Source organism: Ochotona curzoniae, unplaced genomic scaffold, assembly GCF_017591425.1.
Source record: "Ochotona curzoniae isolate NIBS_2020 unplaced genomic scaffold, NIBS_Ocur_1.0 contig_2723, whole genome shotgun sequence".
NCBI lineage: Eukaryota > Metazoa > Chordata > Mammalia > Lagomorpha > Ochotonidae > Ochotona > Ochotona curzoniae.
In genome coordinates this window covers 12,404,203-12,424,525 of record NW_024465573.1, presented here as the reverse complement: position 1 = coordinate 12,424,525, position 20,323 = coordinate 12,404,203, and positions in this window count along the sequence as shown.

Sequence of the window (20,323 nt, the reverse complement as noted above, 5' to 3'; positions counted from 1 at the left end):
TGACTGCAAATTGTGAATTTCCTGGAAAAAAAAAAAAAAAAAAAAACCTTCTTTCCAAATCTGGACAGAGCAATCAAGTGATTTAATACTCAAGTTCCCTGCCATTGTAGGAACTTCTGACTTTGTGCCCTCTCACTTCCTAAGGAAAGGTTGCTTTTATCACATTATTAAATTCTTTTCCCAGCTTCATTTTCTACTTGCACTTCTCTAGTTTGTTCCATTACATTTTAAAAGCAAAGTGCCAGTTATTCCAGTGACAGTCTGCATCAAGGACATGTCTCTCTACTGTCAAGATCTGGTCATGCAATGGTTCCTTTTTTTTTTTTCCAAATCTTAGAAAAGCCTCCCTCTGTTTGTAGTATAAACCCAACAACCTTGCCTCTAAGTCCTACAGTTTTACTTACAAAATTTCCTACATTCTATGCCTTTTATTGCAAGCAAAGGAAGACACCAGAACAATCCATTCCATTTTCAGAGATTCACATTGATAAATTCCCTGAAAAGTATAGTAATGAATAGTAAATTCCTGGAAAAACTAGAGACATAAATCAGTGTCTTCCTCAATATAAAGGCAATCTTGCCGTTGTCCTGCTGAAAGAGCAATCTGTAGACTTGTATGAACAATGTAGCCTGCTCTTTGAAACCTAATTCCATTGTGTCATGCACTGGTCTCAACATCATGAAGAGTTCAGTTGTATTCGTTTCCTATTTCTCTAAAGAAAATTGAAAAAACAAACCTTAGCTAAATGTTGCACTTCATTTTTCCACGTTATATAGGATTGAGTATAGGAATATGACTCTATGTGCATGGGTGTGTATGTGATACATGGACAGCTCCTATGTGTAAAAAAAAATAATGGGCTGGATCTGAATAGTTTTCCTAAGTAACTTGGAGATATGCCACTAACCTGCATATTCTATATTAAATGAATTAAATGACTATAAGTTCTTCCCTGTTGTGACATTCCAAAACATCCCTGATGAACGAGTTGACTTCTGAGGTATCAGGTGTTTAGCTTGGCAGCTGTGCTGCTGTTAAAGAAACCCTCATCCTACACTGAAGTGCCCAGGTTTGATTCCTTTCAAGCTCCTGACTCTAATTTCCTGCCAATGCAAGCTCTTAAAGATGACGGTGGCTCAATAAATTGGAGTCCTGCCACTCATGTGTAAGCCCTAAACAATATTCCTGCTCCTGGGTCTGACCCTATATCAGCTCCAACCATTGTGATCATTTAGACTCTGAACCAGTAGATGAGGGCTCTGTCTCTCTTTCAAATAAATTTTTTAAAGTTTTTTTTTTAATCTTAAATCTGAATTTGTACTTTCATGCAGAGATTTTATTAATAAGCTTTCTAGATTATTGTCAGAAGTGTCTAGGAAAGCCCCCAGATAGTCATCCTCTTAAAGGAGGCACTTGTTTTTTTTTTCTTCTGTTTATCCAACAAGCCATTAAATCAACACTACACTCCATCAACAAATCTAATTGCAATCTTTCTGTTCCATTGGAATGTAGACACCTATAGGCACCCAACATAAGTCTTCTACCTCTGTCTGTCCTTGGCCTCATGAAGTGTTGAGCACATAGTAAATGCTGAATTACAATTCCTAAAGTATCAAAATGCTGAGGAGAGATGAGTCATAACTCTCAAATTCCACTCTGGAATTAAAGTGAACTTCCTTGAAGAACAGTACATCTGCGGTATGCTCTTTTTTGCGTCGGGGAAACAGACAAAAAGCCCTCCTACGCATCAGTTCGCTTCCCAAATACCTTTCGTGGTCCATGCTGCACAAGGGTGAAGCCGTGTGCTAGAAACTCAGTCTAGGACTCTCAGATAATTGACAGGAACCAAGCTACTTGAGCCACCACCTGCTGCCTTCAGAGTGCACATGAGCAGAAAGTTGGAATGGAAGTCAAGACACAAACTCAAGCAATCCACTATAGCTTGTGCCTGAAGCAGCATCTCCATCATTGTACCAAATACCCACTCCCAAAATATATTCTTAGTGGCATTTGAAGCCTTGATATTTCTTGCCAGCTGTGGGATTCCCAGGATTAACAGTAGGAATGTTTTAAACAGAATACTATCTTTGTGCAGAAAATATAAATTAGCATACCTAGGTGACCTAACACTTCAAAGTCATTATTCCCCCCAAACATCAAGCCAGTTCAATCAGGAAACATGTCTGGGTGAAGTGTGCATGTGTTTTTCTCTCTCTCTCTCTCTCTCTCTCTCTCTCTCTTTCTGTGTGTGTGTGTGTGTGTGTGTGTGTGTGTGTGTGTGTGTGTGTCTGTGTGTATGCACGCGCGCCTTCTGCAAATGAATCGCCAGGCCTGAGAACCTACCAAAGTCCCTTTGCCATTTCAAAGGGAATTTTGAGAGGCTTCACTATCTCTTGGTACTTTACCAACTCTTTAGATTCCTAATTTGATTTCAAACATTTACATATAACCTTAGACTGCAAAGACATTGACAGGTGGAATCCAGTTTATTTATAATATTCACACAGCAGTGCCCTTTCTCTTATCATTGCCCTAACAACTTCATCAAATACTTTCTGCTGCTCTAGTCTATGTTGTTTCCCATTAGCTATTCTTTCAATGTATCCTGTCATCCAAAACAACTCAGTCAAGTACTTATCATTTGTAGGATTTCCATGCCTCTAGAATATGAACCCCCTAAAACAGATCATTAAACATCCATCTCAGTAACCCACACTTAACATGATACTTGTTTGTGTAATTATTTGATAATCACTGTCTAAATTAATTGATAATCAAATGATTGAACGACTTGTATCTCTCCAGAGAACTTAACATAGTTTTTAATAGAATATGTTCAAAACCTTCCAACATTATTTAAAGATATTAAGGATCTAGTTAGAACAAAGGCAGGACAAGAAACCGATTGGGTGAGAAGAGAGTTTCTTCCTCTATATATTGATAAACATAGAACTCCTTGTTCTGAATAACTTCAAATGGCAATGTTTAAGGTTCATTTGTATATTGTGTTTAAGTTCCTAATTTATGGTTAGAGCTGAAGTGTTTTATATCAAAAAGTCCCTCTTTATGTCAAGTTACACTAAAGGAAACAAGTAATTGGATTCAATTCCCAATGAATCTGAGAGAATATAGCGTAGAATAATTGAATCTTGATCTCACAGTGATTGCGATAAGCTGGGGATGATAATAACCTGGTCACACTAAACACAGGCACACAGCATCGTGCAGTACATACTGTCTCCAAAATCTGTGCCTTGATTCACTTCACATTACTGTGATGAAATACCTGAAATGAACTACTTAGGACCAAAAAAAAGAGGTCTATTGAGCTCACAGTTTTGAAGACTGAAGTCTAAATGACACAGACCAGGTTTTGTTGAAGATCCTGAGGCACATGGAAGAGTATTGTGAAGGAAGGTTTGCATTGATAAGCTAAGAAGCAGAGAGAATGAGAGTGCCAAAATCAGGCTTTTCTAGCAGTCCTCTTGTGAGTGCTCAAGATTTAGGTTGCAAAGACAAGCCCTCTATGACTAAAGATCTCGCTTTAGACCTCATCTCATAAAGATTCTACCAAATTCCATTATTGCCATCCTATAAATTAAACTTTTAATGTATGGATCTTTGATAAAGAGCAATCCCCAAATTCGTTTGGAGAGATTTCCAAAGGAATACTTGATTATTGCACAGAAAAACAATAGCTGACATTAGGATGCTGGAAGAGAGTAGGCATTTATTACAAAGCACACAGCAAGGAGTCATGCAGCTGTCATTTAACCCCTGGGTTTTCACAAGAGTTAGGAATAAAAGTTTTTAGACATTGATGTTGAGTCAGCTGTGTGTTCAAGTTCCTGGCTGATCTGCACTGATATTGGCCCTTCTTAGAACGGTCAGCAATATTGGGTCCTTCAGGGAATTTTGATATTGGCAAAGCAGACTCCAGGGAGTTTGGGGTCTGGGTAAGATGTTATCTATTAGAGAAACAAGTGATCCTATGAGTTAAATGATTAGAAACCTTGTAGGGCTGGCTGCTCCACTCCTTAGGTCGGTGAGTTACTTCTGCATGTGACGTGGCAGTGTTTGCATGCAGGACAGCAGATAGAGGATCAGTGTCATCATGGGAGAAATTAAAACCTTATCCACAATAGCAAACTTATGTCACAGACTAGGACTGACTGTAGTTCACAAAGGGAATAAAAACTTGCTTTATTCTACACTTGCAGGTTCTTTGTTTCTTTGTGCAGCAGATTAACAAAAGACAGATTAATAGAAGATAAAACACTTCAGAATCCCACAAAGATAAAAAAAAAAAAAGGCCAAGAAACAGCCAAATGACTATGGCTTATGCACAGCACTTCAAAAAGTTTGTGGAGTAATAGAATTAAAAGATTAAGTTTATTTTGATGCAAAAAATTGAAACCCATGCATTGTTTTCCTTAAGATAACCTTGGGTATCATCTTGAGCAACGGAAAACAATAAGCGTTTCCAGCAAAGACAAAATGGAAAGGAGAGGGGAGGAAATTACGGTGACTGAAGGCTTTGTTTCATGCACATCATAAAAGTTTTCCTAGAACAGCAATCTTCCTGATCAGTTATTTTAACTACTGAACATTTCCTTTGTAACATGTAAGTTTCCTTTACAATACAGTAATCATTGTGTGCTTCTGCGTCCACAATTTGTCACAATAAGCAATGAGAAAGAAGAGGACCATTTCAAGTGTCACATTTTGATGTCCCATAAACACAGTGTAGTGTGTCCTTAACTCCATCACATACAAGCACTGACCATTATGTGAAATGATGTTAATATTTTATATTGGGCTAAACAGCACAGTCTAGGTGATTTCTCCCCAAAATTGTTTTGTACTAAAGTCAGTTTATATCCTTCTGCCAAAGAACATTTACAAGTTTCTCTGAAGAAGTTTATGAGCCTCGTAGTTAAACCTAGAACTATTCCCTTGTCAGACATGAGTCAACACTACTTATTATGGCATCCATGATTGTGTAGAGGCAAGGGAAAACAAACAGAAATTGGACATAGAGGTCAGAGACAGGCCTGGGCTTGATTTCTAACTCTGACACTCGCTAGTTGTGTAGTAGGCCTATGAATGTTACTTAGGAGAACTAAAAGACTGTTTCTTCCTCTGTTAAATGAAGATAATGCTTTCATAGAACCGCTGTGAGAATTCAATGTATAAAATTATGTACTCAGCACTGTGTTTGACATATAAAAAGATAACTGTAGGAGCAGGCATCAGAGTACAGTGAGTTAACTCACCGTTTGGAACACACGTATTCCATATTGCAGTGCCTGATTTTAAAAGCTGCCTTTGCTTCCACTCCATCTTCCTGCTAATGTTCACCCTCAGAGGTAGCAGGTGATGATTCAAATGTTTAGGTCGCTGCCAAAGACATGTGACACCCAGATGTAGTTTCTGGCTCTTAGAATCAACTTCATGCTCTCCTAGATAGTGCAGGCTTTGGGGGAATGAACCAGCAGGTGAAAGTTAGACTCTTTCCCTCTCTCTCCCTCCTTTTCAGTTAAAATGACTAAACATTTCAAAGGATATGCATTTAGTTGGGTGCCAGACTACTTTGAAATCTATGCACACTTGTAATTTGTTCTCATTAGTGCACAAATTTTATCATAATTGGCATAACTTAGGTGGCTATACAGTCTACAATGGAATGGAAATATGGTTTAAATATATATATATATATATATATATAGGACCTGGTGCAATAGCCTGGTGGCTAAATCCTTGTCTTGTATATCCAGGATCCCATATGGGTGCCAGTTCATGTCCCAACTGCTCCCCTTCCAGCTCCCTGCCTGTGGCCTGGGAAAGCAGTAAAGGATGGCCAAAGGCATTGGGACTCTGAACCCATGTGAGGAACCAGAAGAAGCTCTTGGCTCCTGGTTTCAGATGGGCTCAGCTCTGGCCATTGCAGCCACTTGGGAAGTAAACCAGCAGATTGAAGATCTTTCTCTCTGTCTCTCCTTCTCTCTGTATCAATCTCCCTTTCCAATAACATAAGATAAATCTTTAAAAATATATATATATATCTATATATATATATGAGTCAGGAATGGACTTACCCTCCACTTTCAAGCTCTAGCATCCTGTATGGACGTTAGTTAATATCCCAACTGCCACACTTCCAATCTGTTCCATTCTTACAGTATGGGAAGGCAGTGGTGGATGGCCAAAGTCCTTGGAACCAGAAAGAAGCTTCTGGCTCCTGATTTCAGATTGGCTCAGCTTCAGCCATTATAGCTATTTGGCGGAGTGAACCAGAAGGTGAAAGATCTTTTTCTCTCTGTCTCTCCACAACACATCATAATCAAGTTCTCATCAGTTGAACATAAAAATCAATAACTCTTAAGAAAAAAGAAAAGAAAATATATGAGCCAAACAGTATTCCTAGTGTGCATTTTTCATTCTGGTTCTATTTTGACATTCACTTCTTTATTATTACTAAGGGCTTTGCAGGGTAACAGACTCTATAGAAAAATCTCCACTATTCTGATAACAGAACAACATTTTTTAACATATATCTATTATTTATTTGAACGAACATGTGATAGAGACATAGAGACACAGAGGAGACAAAAGTCTTCCATGCATTCATTCATTCCCCAGATGGATTTCATGTCCTAGGTTGGGCTAGGCCAAAGCCAGGAGCCAGAAACTCCAGATCTCCCACTGAATGGCAAGGGCCTAGTCAGACCATCTTCTGCATATATACATATATATAATTTATATATAAAGGAGTGTATATATGTATTATATATATATATAAATCCTATATATAAAGAATTTACTCTTAAATTCTATAGTATATGTATATATATGTATATATATATATATATTTGTTTGTTTGTTTGTTTAAATTTTTACTGGAAAGGCAGATAGCCGAAAGAAGGAGAAACAGAGAGAGATCTTTCATCCGCAGATTCACTCACCAAATGGCCATTACAATCAGAGCTGTTTCGGGCTGAAGCCAGGAGCCAGGAGCTTCTTCTGGGTCTCCCTCCTGGGTATAGTGGCTCAAGGATTTGAGCCATCCTCTGCTGCTTTCCCAGGCAGTAAGCAGAGAGTTAGATCAGAAGTGAAGAAGCCAGAATTCAAGTGCCTGAACAGCATGCTGTGATAGAGGCTTAGCCTATTATACTGTGGCACTGGCCTCTAAGAGTAGATACCTTTGTAAATTTGTTCTTAATGAGATACCGAGATGGAAGTGGCATTGAGTCACCTTGGGGATAGTTACACCATCTCAAGACCTGGAGGATACAGATTTGGTTCCTTTTGTTGTGGAAATAAACAGATTCTACCTGGATAGGACTAATACCAAATAGGGGGCCAAGGCTGACCTAGACTAGACTTACCTACACTTCATTGTATGCCCATTGCATACAACATTAGCATGCAAAATGATACTCCTACCAGCTTCAACTACAGACCATAAAAGGAGTGAAAATTATGATATCTAGATTCCTTGAGGTCTCCTCATATTTCCCAGAAAAAAATGAATATTATTCATTGTTATTAGAATATCCCTCCCTTTTTTATTAACAACCCATATGATACAGTCCATGCTATGATATATTACAGTTAAATACAGTCCAGAGACTATTCAAGTAGACGCTACATAGTGGCGTATTTATATTTGCTGTCTCAAGAAAACACTATTGCTTGACATTCGCCATTCTCTGATTTACTCCTAAACTGCTTCTTGAAGCAAAGTCAAAGACTCAGCAGGGTTCTCTCTCCAGCATCACTGTGACATTGTGTTATGGGTAACAGAGACCCTGACTGGGCTTATTATCCCAAACACCTGTCTCCACGCATGAAAGAATTCAACAAGGAGATGTAAACAGAAAAAATTCAACAAGAAGATGTTAACATGTACAGCAAAGCAGAATGTCTTGAAAGAGATAGCGCATACTCAGCCATGAGCACCAGAAACCTGTCTTCCTGAGGACCAAGAGTGGTTGTTGTTGTGTCCATCTGTGATGCTCACCTATCATCACCTGGAACCTGGGAGGGGTGGTATTGTGTTGTTGTGTAACCTCTGCCCTCACAAGCCCCCATGCAGGCCCATGGTAGGAAGGAGCTCGCTCTCTTGGTCATGTGTTTCCATTGCTCTGGCACTCCAACTCTGGGCCTCCCCATTGCCTGCTTTCTCTCTGGCTTCCTGCAGAGAGACTCTGAGGACAGGTAGCCCCTGAGCATGCCCCTCTATGTCTGTATTCCTCACCCTCTATTCAATACTTGGGTGAGTCAGTAAAGATGCAAATACTAAGATGCTTTGTATTACTAATTTGTGTACTATCGAGAGTTCCAGGAAAGGTAAGGCCTAGCAGTAATGGAATATGGACAGAGAAGCCAGGGAAAGGTAAATGTTTGCAGCTTTGTCTTTCCAGGTTGTTTGTTACATGTCTCAGGATAACTTTTATTGCTGGGGAAGCTGAGACATAGGTCTTCAGTTTAATGAATGGGTTTCATGGTAATGACCATTTGTTGCTCTCAGAATTTTGATTCAGGTTGGATTGCCACATGGACTTGTCATTTGCTTATTTCTAGTGGGCCATGTTTTCATTAAGCTTGGTTAATAAAGACTCCTTAGTACATCCTAGATGTCTGGCATGTTCTCTCTCACACCACGCAACAGTAACCACTGCCACAATGACAAAGGTCCTATTATAAGGTGTTGTCCTGATTGAGTATTCAAATAGGGTAGTTTGGCAGGTTTGAGTACCACTGGCTTGCTGGTCATCTTTTTACAGAGAATCTCAGAATGTCATGACCTTTCCTTATGGGGCTCGAACGCACATGTCGCCGTCATGGCACCTCAAGTATATTGAGAAGTGAGATTGAGGCACATCATGGGGAGTGCAGCAATGTAGGATTGGCATGGAAGGAGCGGGGTTCGTGTAGCATGGCGCTCTGGCACAGACAGTGCTGGCTGCCTCTCAGCTGGTTTCCCACTAGCTCTCTGCCTGCCTACATCTATTCAATCTGTGCAGGTACTCAACAGAGACTGAATTCTGGAGGCCATCACTGTTTTTCTGATTCAAACCACTGAGGTGAATAAATTACTAATAAAACCTCTGGTTTTCAGAGGTCTTTTAAAATGCATGAGACATTCTTTTCATTGTATTCTGAAAACTCACAGAACTATTTGAAGTTTGGGGCTTTTATCTAAGAATAAAAGGTAAAGAATGATGGCCGAAAGTATCTCCTTGGGACAGACTGTTGTTTACTACCTCATATGAAGTTATCTAGGCACTTGAGACTGACTTTCTAGCATGTTGTATGTGTGTGTGCATTCTTACCCACTTTTGGCTCTGTGTCCTCAGAAGTTGGTAGAAGGCCTTTGCTGGTGATGTAGCTTCATTATGCCATTCCTAATGCTTGATGGAATGTGTAGAATTGTAAAAATGTTGTTATTAGCACCCAAGGACCTGGGAGGAAATGACCACTTTAATCAGCAATTGAAATTAGGTCCCAGACCTTGTACAGGAGCAATCAAGGTCTACAGACAGTCTGGCCTCCTGTGGTTGCTCAGTCAAGGGTTGGCTTAGAATTTCTACATCCTTCTGTAATTCACGGTGCAAATTTACAGCTATTGTGTGCTGCCTCGGATCAGGAAACTCCCTGCTGGGGTGTATAAGGAGAGTTGTTAACCATGGTGGAGCCTGATTAGTTTCATTGAATTAGTAAAATGAACAACTTTCAATGCTCTAGCAACTTCAGTCCTCGGAAATCATGTGCAGTTCTGCAGAAAGTCATGGCAAGGACAGATGCTGCAGTTCCCACAGGGGCCTTTATTCCACTTTGGCCTTCAGCGTCCCATAGTCATGAGCTGCAGACATGTGTTGCCAACCATCTCCTGAGCTATCTCCCAGCAATGATTTATTATACATCAATTATTTATTAATCTAAAAATGTAATTGTCTTCCCACAAATATCTCTTCCACACAGTAATAATGTATCCAAGATAAAATGTGTTCTTGAAAACAACATTGACCTCCCCATTGTGTATTTGGTGAGAAGCCGTATCCTCATCCAGTTGGCCACCGCCATCATGCTCTCTTTCGCTACCTTCCCCAGCAGGTCTGCCATCAAGTTCTCTAAGCTCTATATTCTGAACATTCTGTCTGCCCCTTTTTTTGTCAGTCACCAAAAATCTTGTTTATGGCTGTATTAATTTCTCTTGAACTATAACAGCCACTTCAGAGCTTTCTAGATTTTTAAATTTTAAAAAATTTATATTTTCTCTTTTATTGAAATTTTTTGTTTTATATGAGGAACCTCAGATAGGTGGGACTGGTTAACTTCCTCCTCCCATTCTAATGATAAGCCAATAAACACACTAACTCTTTGAAAGTGACCCAGAGATGAGATTGGGTGGGTCACTTCTCCTTGCTTTTGTTACAACTCTCCAATAAATTGACATGTTAATTCTGCCCTTCTCTCCTTCCTCAAGGAAAGAAGGTGCCCTTGAAAGGGAAAAACATGCTCTCCAGAAGTTAAGAGATAGGGAGAAATCCAATTTTATATTTCTGAGTAATTTCACTAGAGACCAGAAACCCTAATTGCCTGCTATCCCATCTGACTCCTTACACTTTGCTTCTCCCCAGTCCTTTACTTCCAAGAGCAGGATCTCCTTAGCTCTGTCAGCATATCAGTTCCTGTCCCTTAGAGCTATTGTCATGACCAAAGCAGGAAGAATTGAATTGAATTTTGAATTATTTTTATATAATCTGGGATTCCCCCGCTAACTCCCACCCCCAGTCAGATTTTTCCCATTTTGTTACAATAGTAAGGAATCATAATTCTATCAGTTCTTACTTAAGTGTACCCCGACATTATTGCTACAGAGAGAGATTAATTTTCAAAGAAACTTTAAGCGAAGGGAGAAAGACTGAAAGACTTTGAGAGACTAGGCCGGGATAGCATCCACATCAAGGCACTGTATAGCAGCTTCCATCTGCTGGTCCACTCCCCAGATGGCTATACCGGCCAATCCCGAGCAGATCCAGTCAGGAACAGAGAGTTTCTTCCTGGTCTCGCATGTGGATCCAGAGGCCCAAGGCTTTGGATCATCCTTTACTGCTTTCCCAAGTCATAGGAAGGAGGCCGAGTCAGAAGTGGAACAGTCAGGGCTCAGACTGGTACCCATGTTGGATGCTGGCACTGCAGGCACAACTTAATCTACTGTGCTAGGTGCCAGTGCCAATATTCTCCATTTCTGTGCTTAAATTCAATGAAGAATAAACAACTCTTTAAGAATATGACTGAACAAAAAGGATGTGACATAACTGTAACAGACTGAAAGGGAGAAGTAAGCAGGAGTTTGTTGTTTGGAATTCTCTTCCTCTGTGTGTCGTTCCTTCCACCTAATAGTACAGGACAACCTACGGAGTCAATATCTCGTTATAAACTTTAATCAGACAAAGTAAGTGAGGGAATATCTTTGTGGCCATCTTATATGCAGAAAGTTGAAGGGGGGGAAGTAAAATAATATGGTTGACTTTGCAAGGATTCTAATTTCTATGACCCATAATGGGGAAGAGGCGTTTTCTTTTCTCTATGTATATAAGAGAGCAAGAAAAAGAGACAGGAGTAAGCCAGAAAGAAATTTTGCTTCCAAGATCCTTGCAAAGTTCTATTTGAAGTGCTCAGTATTCCAAAATGTCGTAACTTAGGATATCATTTTCTGAGTCTTAACACCATTAGATAAAATGTCCTTCAAGGTAACAGAGTCAGAACTATTTAAAACCCAAAGCAGTGAGGTGCAAGATATCCAGTCTAGGTGGAATAATCATCAGGATTCTGAAGGTAATTGCAGACTTGCTCCTTGCACATCACTGGGAGAATTATCTAGACACTCCTGAGGAAAGAAGAGGAAACCTGGGCAGATCCGGGCTCGTGCACCGCCAAAACTAAAGGCTACTGCAGATGTTCTAAAAACTGAGTGCACAAGGATCAGAAACTCTAAAAAAAGGATATATCCTATGAGAAATTACAAACTCCATCAAAATAAATCGATTTTTGTCCCTTCCACAGTAGTTCAGTGAAAAGAGTCTGAGGTTAAATTAGAAGACAATTTTGAGACACACATCACCTTGTCGTTTTGTTATGGATTTTAATTATTGTTCAGAATGGAGTCATGAGTAGCTTGCATATCAAGTTTGTAGATAACATTCAGTTGATATCTGCCAGCATCTCAGAGGACAGAATCAGGATTCAAGCTGACAACTTAGTGCTAAGGACTTTAATGTGAGAGAGCCTAATTAACAAATGGCATTTAATCCGTTGCCCACTTCCACAGTCCTAAATCATATCCTCCCCCCTTATTTGGAAGACTGCAACAACTTCTAATTGTACTCCTACACCTCCCTATAATCCATATCTGTTAGGAATTATTGCCACAAACCCATATGCCAGACACAGTAAATCACACAGGAGGCCTTTATTCATGCAGCCTAGGGAAGAGAGAGGGAGACAGCACATAAGGGAGCCTGCTTTTACAGCAAAGGGGTAGATATTGGGAGTGCAAGGCCACAAGGGATTGCTGGATAGGGCTGTAGGTGAGTACCAGGGATACAGGATTATGAAGGATTGGTGGATTGGGCCATAGGGTACAGGGTCACAGGATTACAGCTGATTGATGAACAGGGTTACAAGGTTCAGATATCTAAAACGGTGTGAATCTCATCAGTCTTCGGGTCAATGTTTGAGTCACTCCTCATGTTCTTCCCATTTGTTTTATATGAAGGAAAAGGGGTTTTCTGTACCTTCTTCAAGCTGACTTTGGGTGCAGTGCCATCTAAGCAGAGGTCTCATGGTGGGTGGGAGAGGAGTGGGGTATCTGAAGAGGCTGGTACCCCTGCAGAAGAATTTGGTTAAAGGTTTGATTATAAATGTTTTGCATTTGAGTGTGGATGAAATTTTGAAAGAAAGAGATAAGGCAAGGGACTGTGGGGAGTTCCAATAAAAGTAGTGTTAAAGGAGGGAGAAGGGCAAGCCAGAACATTAAAGCCAGGAAAGCCAATTGTTACTGACTTGAAACTGTTGGAGGTGAGCCTTGATGTCTAATAAAGTTTAACGTTTTGTTCAATGACACCTGATTCATTGATATAGAAGCAGCACTCCTCTTGAAAGAACATACATGTGCCTCTCTCTTCCATGGTAGGGAGGTCAAGGGCTCTACTGTTTCGGAGAGTTACCTGTGCTAGAGAGGTGTGTTGGTGCTGGAGGGAGACTAGGGGGAAAACTGTGGTATCTAGCACTGTTTTAGTTCATCTGATAGTTGTTGGATTGAGGTAACTGAGTAGTGTCCAAAGCTCCCTGCTGATAATCCAATGGATGACAGGGAGATAGTCATGGTTGTTCCCCAGAGTACCTAGAGGAAATGGCAAGCTTTGAGTGAGCTGTCAGAGGGAGCAGCTATGAGAGTTCACCCTGGCTGTACAAGGACAACTGGGGCTTGATTATTACCAAAATACAAGGCTGGGGAAGGTGGAATTGATTTTGGCATAAGTGGAGCTGTTGTACCGCATAAAAGAGCCTTCTGGAGAGGAGACAAGATTGGTTACTTAACACTGGTGCAATATGAGGAGTTATTATAACTTAGGGAAGTATTATAGGAAGCAGAGGTGGAGGGGTCCCCAAGTGGGACAGTAGTTAAAGGAATAGCTAGTTGGAAAGAAGTAGTAATTTGGTTATTGTTGGATAAGTAATAGGCACTGCAGCAAGAATGGGTCATTGTAAGGAAGTGCAAAGAAAACAATGAGTGAGACTGGGTAGAAGGCATGTAGAGTTAAATAATGGTTAAAATTTGGAGCCATTCTTGACTGCTTTCCCTGGCCACAAGCAGGGAGCTGAACGGGAAGTGGAACCGCCAGCACATGAACCATGCCATTTGGGATCTAGGTGCTTTGCAGGGGTAGGATTAGCCAATTGAGCCATTGCACTCTGCCCTCATTAACATATGTTTTAACATTTACACAGGTTGATATCTGTTCCTTTACCTGTGTCTTGATTAAGTCATGAGTTCTAGGACAGGGACATTGTAAATTTTGCTAAAATTCCAGAGCCAGGTAACCAGGATATGATGTCTACCTCTTCCATTTTCATGCTGACCTCATTCAAGCTACTTAGCTACTCTATGCCTCGGTTTCTTCATTTGCGAAATGAGGATAACATATGCGTAGGGTTATTGAATGGATTCAATCAGCTAATATGCAGTCAACTTTGCTAGAAAACCTCTAGATCGTTTGAGTAAGGGCTTCACCGGATTATTGTTTCTGTTTAGTGGAAGCTGGGAAGGTGCTAGTAACAAACAGCTATCAGGCTCTCAGTGAGATAACAGAAAAATAGAGGCTAGCAGAGCCCTGCCGTTGATGAATACACGAACATGTACATGTATGGAGGAAAGAACAAGATGAAAAGATCTGGATATCAACAATCTAGAGGTGCGAATGACTCAATTTTCAGCATGAATTACTTTGTAAGTATCCAAGCACCCCTTTGAAATTTCGGCTCTTCAAGTATTGTGTGGTGTGCTGCTTATAAATGGCATCCTTCCAAATGTTTCATATTTATTATCTCATCAAGTTTCTATGTCTTTGTTGTGGGTGAGGAAGCAGTGTCAAAAAGTTAAATAAATTGCTCAGGGTCATACAGTAGTAAAAAAAAAAAGATCTGGTGTATTGATCAACTTTTCATTATTATAACAAAATACCTGAAACAGTCTGATTTTAAACATAAAAGAGGCTTATTTGGATTAACAGTAATGGAAGTTCCTAGTCCAAGATCAGGTGGACTACAGTGGTTTGGTCCCCACCGACAGCATTCATGCTGATGGAGACCTGGGGTGATAGAGGGCATTGCATGGCAAACATCAGAGAATGAGTGTTTCTATTATTGTATTTCTTTGCACCATTATTGTAAAACGTTTAGAACTACTACTCCTGAGTTCAGGAGGGTAAATATTCAAACTACAGCAGCTGGAACTTGAGATCAAACAATCCAGGTTCTTATATACTAGTTATAAGTTTAACACACACAAGTCATATATTCATTCAGGAACATCAAGTGCTTAAAAAAACACAGTTATTAATGATTAGATGTCAGCACAAAAAATACTCATTCTCAGGCTATGACATTTAGTGAGACTCCTAAATGAAGCAAATTGCTTTCAGAATTCTAAGGTCAAATCACTGGAAATACCAGGTGTCAGATGTACTAGGAATTTTCCATTGGCCCTGGTGTGTAATAGAAAAGAAAAGAGGTGAAGGGGAAGAAAAGGAGAGCAGGGAGGTGACTGTCATCATTTCACAATTTTGAGTCAATGCCTGCTTCTTATCAGGCGCAGTAACTTCAGTCAGCTTCAGATAAGGCAGCAGCCGTCAAAGCTAACGGGATTTCTTCTCACCTATTCTCTTCAACACACATTTGCTGAGCATTCCCAAGTGCAGTTGGGCTAAGTGCTGCTGATTCCGTAACAGAAAGATGCTCAGTAATTAGAGGGAAGGGACACGTGGGTGATAGCACTGTGCCAAGTACTTCAGCAGGGGAGCAACTAAAGCCATCTGTGCTTATGTAAAGATTTCCTGAAGACAGAATTCACAAGCTAAGCTTTAAAATGTGTTGATAGAGAGAAGAGGGGGGCAGTAGAGTCAGTGGTTATTTCAGGGCAGAGGAAATAATCTGAGCAAATGTTCAACAACGTGATGTGAGCTAAATTCTCCCAACTGCGCTGCAGAGTTTTGCTGCAATGTTCACACTGCCTTGTACTCAGATACGCATGCTCTCCATCCCAAAGCTCTGCCCATCCAGGAAGCAGTACACTCTGTCTGGGACACCCTCCTGTTTGGACATATACAAGCAGAAAAAGAAAATCTCTATTCTTTCTCTCTCTTTTTTTTTTTTTTTTACTATTTCCTGTTCTCTTTCAAGGAAGTCATTTTGCATTGCTTTATCATTGTAGAAATGATGTATAGAAGAAAATAATTCCTGTGTAAAGAATCAGTGACCTTTTTAAAAGACTTCTTTAAAAATCCTTGAAGCATCTACTTTATGACACTACAATTTGCACACTCTTCTTCCAGTACCGTTGAGTGCCACGCAGGGTTAGGGACTGAGGAATGACTATACACCTTCTCTTAGGAATTTTTGCTCATGGTAGAAAACTCCACTCTGAAAGTGATCTAACATTCTCCTTTCTGGGGATCTTTGTGCACTTACATATATTTAACAAAAATGAACTTAGCATATCTTGTGCTGCTTTGTAGTATATTTATTTTTCTAGTGTCCATTGCTTTAACCTCAATATTTTTAGGTTCCAAGTTTTTTTATATATATCTTAAAGGTAGGGTCATTTGTTTACGTCAATTTGATGTCAATCCCTATCTAGTGAAAGCAGTGAATGAATTTTGAAATGAGAAATCATATAGATTTGGATACTTTAAGTAGTTTATGGGGAATTTTTTTATTGACTTGATGTTGTACAATTTTCTCTTCATCTTTAATAAGAAAACCCAGATTTTCATTTGCTTTTCTTTCATTACACAGAGCATGCTGTATAAAGTTGGCCCAATGTGTTATTTCAGGGATGACTTTAGCTGTTATAACTTGATTAGAATAGCTTCATTCTCTCTTCTACCAGAGACCTAAACTGAAAATAAAGGACTCATCCCAAATGAAATGAATGACTCAATTTTTTTCCAGTAAAACATAAGGGAGAGTTTCCAGTGATTTATTAATGCTGAGGGCTCAGGGACTGATACTTCAACAGAATTGTATCATGGTGCTCTCTGATCATTCTAGACTACAGGCATTTAGAGAGCTGCACATGCTGAAGAGGTTGTAAGTCTGGGCTGCTTTTCTAGTTATTACTGTTTTCTGAAGAAAGACTTCCAGTGGCTGTTTCTACATATTTAGGAGTTTCCAAGTTTCTAAGACAAATGCTACATAATTACTGATTGTGTAAAATTAAAATGATGGTGGAACTGTCTTAGGACTCATAGAAACCTTCATTGAACAGAAAGTCTTTAACTAAATTAGAGAAAAATTCTGATTTAACAATAACAGAAACGCAGGAAAAATAGATACGAAAGTCATTTGCACTGAGTTTTTCCATTGTCCAAATGAGAGAGGCTAGCAGATTTTTTTTAGCTTTATTGAAGTATAACTGGCAAATACTAATTATATATACTTAAAGTATACAAAAGTGTACAACCTGATCTTTGGTATACAAAGTCAAGCTAAGAAGCATACTCATCAACCTTGCATAGTTACAATTTCTATATTTGTGTTTCCCTCCCTCTGTCTCATGGGTTACCTTTAAGTAAATTTCAAGTGGAAAATATAGTATTATTAACTACAGTCACGATGCTCTGCATCAGTTCTCTAGAACTTATTTACCTTGCATAAATGAAACGTTGGAAGGAGGTATAATCCTTTTTTCATTACTCTTTAAACATTTTTTTTTATTTTTAGATATATATTTACTTATCTTGAAAGGCAGAGCAAGAGAGAGAGAGACTTTCCATCTGCTGATTCACTCCCTCCGTGGCACAGTGGTCAGGGTGATTACCAGAAGCTAGGAGAAATCTGGCTCAGTTGTCCAAGTTGGCAACAGTTGTCCAAGTATTTGAAATATCTTGTAATACTTTTCTAGGAATTTTAGCAGAGAGCTGGATCAGAAGCTTCAAGGGTTTTAATGCAGAATGCCAATCTTGCAGCCAGTGGCTTAATTCACTATGCCACAATCCCGGACACTAAGCATTATTTTTTTTAGCTCTACACTGAAAAATTATAGTAGTATATATTAATGAGGTGAGAAGCAGTGTAATGACTTATGAAAAAAAAAATGTGGAACAATTAAAACCAAATAATATCTCTCCATCAATTCAGATGCTGATTTTTAAAATAAAAATGCATTTTTATTTAGAAAACAGAGTTTCAGTTAGAAGGAGAGACACAGATAGAGGTTTGCTATCTGGTGGGTCACTCCACAAATGGCCACATGGGTAGAGCTGAGTCAGTCTGAGGCCAGGATCCAGGAGCTTCTTCTGGGTCTACCACATGGGTGCAGGAACCCCAAGAGGGAGATGGATCAGAGATAAAATACCCAGGTTTAAAACTAGTACCCATATGAGATGCCAGCCCTGCTGGATGAGACTGCTATGCCTTGCTTAATTTTTTGTGATGAGGCCATTTCAGATTTACTCTCAATGATTCTGAAATGTGCATTACATGGCCATGTACCACAGTCTCCGTGCACTGTTCTGTGCAATAGGTCTCAAAGCAAAGAAAAAATATTATTCCTCCTTGGCTTAGTTCCCTTTGACCACCATCTCCGCATTCCCCCTAATCTCGCCTGCTCCCCGTTGCTGTAACTACCATTCTGCTTTCTGCTGCTTCGAGTTGCATTGCTGTAATTTTATGTAAAAGAATATGCACTGTTTACCTTTCTGTGCCAGGTTTTCCTCAGTTCCATCAAAGCTGTCCCAGAACACATGATTTCTTTCTTCTTAAAGCACACAGTATTCCTTTGCATTTATTCAGTACATTCTCTTTATTCATTTGTTCATGGACATTTAGATTGATTCCATTCCTTGGCTATCGTGCAAGAGCTTCAACAAACATGAAGTGCAGATATTTCTTTAGCATTGTAATTCAAAATTTTATAAACAAACCTTGGCCATTTGAGCTATTTACTACCTTTTGGCAGAAAAAGTTAAAATGTAGATTGTAGCATAGCTATAACTGAATATGTCAAGTGGATTAAAAAAAAAAAAACAATCCACAGGGCTCAGTGCAGTAGACTAGTAGCTAAAGTCCTCACTTTACACAAGCTGAGATCCCATATAGGCTCTGGTTCTAATCCTAGCAGCCCCGCTTCCCATCTAGCTCCCTGCTTGTGGCCTGGGAAAGCAGTCAAGGATGGCCCAAAGCCTTAGGACCCTGCACCCATGTGGGAGACGTGGAAGAAACTCCTGGCTCCTGGCTCTTGGCTCCTGGCTCCTGGCTCCTGGCTCCTGGCTCCTGGCTTCGGATCAGCACAGCTCAGGCCTTTGCAGCTGCTTTGGGAGTGAATCAATGGAAGGAAGATCTCTCTCTCTCTGTCTCTCCTCCTCTCTGCATATCTGATTTTCAATAAAAATAAATCTTAAAAAATAATCTATAACATTTTCCTTAAATGGTAGGGAAGAAATCCTACCATGTAAAATCTACAGAATAGGAATATGATTTATAATTCAAGACCATGTGATTTAATTTAATTCAAAATATTGCCTGAGGTGGACCATTTCTCTTGGACTTTGCCTTTATGACATATATTTTTTCTTGATCCCAAAGTGATGGAGTAGAGTGTGTGCTTGAAAAAGGTATTCACTAGTGAAACTAAAATATGGCAAGCACACACATGCTCTTGAATTGCCTGCTTTCCAAACATCTGGAATTTGGATGCTTGCCCTTGCCTAGAGCTCGAGCAGGTGACACATCTGTCCTTCAAAATTCCCAGTCATGACACAGCCCTGTGACTGGTTTTCATGTGGAGATAGGGAGAAGAGATTTGGGGGCCCATACCTCTTGAGGTATGAAATATTTTTTCATTACTTTTTGTGTCATTGAAGATGTTCTAGTTTTTCAAGCCTCCACTTAGCAAAGTAGAAACCTAACCTGCTTATTTCTATAGTGTTGGGTTTGCCTGACCTCATGGTGGTAGCATATTCCAATGATACCATAGTGTTCCTTATGTGTGACAGAGTTGTAGTCACAGAAATGACCCCTGCAATTCTTTGTTTCACTTTGATTCCAAGAGTGTGAATTGGCAAAAGCAGCCAGCTGGAGAAAGGGTGGCTGTGCTTCCCCGGGGATCATACACTGTGCTGTGAACACCTGTATTTCCACTAGGGACAAATACAGTCTTCGAACAAGAAGACGTGGTGTTGACAGTTGCAGATCTGGATCTTAGAACAATAACCTGTACCTAAAAAGCAATTAAAACTACTTGCCAAACCAAGGGAGAAGCTAATGTTCCAGTTAAAGAAAGGGAATACATCTTCATCTGCGAGCAGAGATCTCTGAGGAGATGCTGGTTCACCAAAGGTAATGGAACCCTCATACTGGGTGCTGTTGAGGCCATCATTCTGTACATGGAGGATGTGCTGACCAAGTCTGTGGGCCATGAGAAAGACAGGGAGTTTTCCATTCTCTCTAAGATAAGAAAACAAAGGTCATGGTCATAGTTGGGCATAGGGGTGAACGAGCCTTTAATAAAGTCACAGAGTCTTCTTTCCT